Source organism: Sinocyclocheilus anshuiensis, unplaced genomic scaffold (genome assembly GCF_001515605.1).
Source record: "Sinocyclocheilus anshuiensis isolate Anshui unplaced genomic scaffold, SAMN03320099.WGS_v1.1 scaffold919, whole genome shotgun sequence".
In the NCBI taxonomy this organism is placed as follows: domain Eukaryota; kingdom Metazoa; phylum Chordata; class Actinopteri; order Cypriniformes; family Cyprinidae; genus Sinocyclocheilus; species Sinocyclocheilus anshuiensis.
In genome coordinates, this window is record NW_015547671.1 from 562,964 (window position 1) to 564,885 (window position 1,922).

The following is a 1,922-nucleotide window of genomic DNA, read 5'->3' on the forward strand; positions in this document are numbered from 1 at the left end:
TTTTACTCATTTATTCATGTTTCCTGTTTTCAGTAAATAAAATATAATTGTTTCATTAACTTGTGCATTAATTCATTACTTGACTGACAATTTAGATGTATTCACCTTGGCTGCGTTTGTCTAGTGTGTAGTCATGCATAGCTATGGCATATGACAAAACAAATTACATTTTGCTAATTATTGGTCAGCATTTATCATTATTATTGTTCATAAGTGTTGGGGTGGGCAAGCAATGCATTCTGGGGTAATCTTAGTTTTTAAGTAGTAATACTTAAATGTTTCGAGTGTAAAATTATCAGTCTTCTCCAAAGGCGAGATCTTCTAGCAGCTGATCGACGTCTCCTTTGTGCAGATATTACAAATATTGCAAACGCTGAGGAAAACTGTACTAGGTAGGAGTGGAGTTACTGATGCTATGAGGTGTTAGTGCACCTCTCCCTCTTATGTTCTTTTATTATTATTACTGCAGAACTTATAATTACATACAAGCTCAGGGAAAGATGCTAGTATCTTTAACAATGAACAATCATAATGACAAAAAGCAGAAAACAAATATAATGGGTTTGCAAGAGGAAAACAGGAGATTTAAGCTGGTTTTGCTTATGGATGAAAAATGTTGCACATAAAGTAACAACATAGTCAAGAGATAACGATTTTGGGTTTTAGTAATAAATAATACTATATGTAAGGATTAAACTGTGGGTCATATTAGTAGGGTTAAAAATATAAAAATTGAAATCAACCCAAAATGTATTGGTTATACTACAATCACAATAAAAGGGCAGCTGTTTCTTCAACAAGACCACAAAATGAGGACATTTCATAAGCACCAAAATATTTACAGAGAGATCAATTAAACCTGTCGCTCGTATCTGTTGCGCTTGTTATAATGTCGTAGATCACATGATAGTCATCATGGCGGATGATGCCTGGATCGCATTCATACTCAACGAGATGTGGCTGTAGAGTACCTACTCTTTTAGCGCTCGTTAAGTAAGTACCTACTCATTGAGTAGGCGGTTTCGGACGCAGCCATTGTCTCCAGCTGTGTCTCATTAGTCATGTTAGTTCCCCTTTTTATACCATGTTCTGTGAGTGTATGTTTTTGTGGCAGTATTGTTTTCTGTTTCACTGTTTTAGCTGGTGCTTTGCTTTGTGGATTAACTTGTGTTTTTACCCTTTGTCTTGTTTTTTGGATCTTTGTTTTTGGAATAATAAAAGCTGCACTTGAATCTGCTATTTTGTCCCAGTGAATCCGTGACCGAATTAATACATATTAGTGCACCCGTATTGCAAAGTGTTCCCAACAAATAATTATGAAATGTAATGTCATAAAAAATATGACTTAAAAATATCTGTTTCCTTATTTGACACAAAGCGTAGCCTAACGCAAGCCTCACACAGATTGTGTTTGATTTTGTCAGTCTTGTTGCATTGTTCAAGCATCAGCTATGGAATATAATACACTGCAATATGTCATGGCTTGGAATAAAGATTCAAAAAACTCTTTTGTGCTTTACAATTTCATTGGTTGCTTTACGATAAAAGATGACAATGAGTCATACGTCAAAATTTCTATGAGCTCAAGTTTGTTCTGATTAGTGGAAGTGTTCATGTTAATGTTCGGTCTGCAGGTGACACACACCTGAGCATTTGAAAACAGGCACCTGTCAGTCAACGAGTGTCATGCATTGAATAAGCGTAAATGATGCCTTCAGAAACACTTTGGAATGTAAAGACTTCAAATGGAATAGGACAAAGATAATCACTGAACAAACTGAGTCATACTGCAGAAAGGCAGTATCATTTCTAGATTTGCATTCTTTTTTTGTTAAAGGGGTCATATGATGCAATTTCAAGTTTTCATTTCTCTTTGGAGTGTTACAAGCTCTTGGTGCGTAAAGAAGATCTGTAAAGTTGCA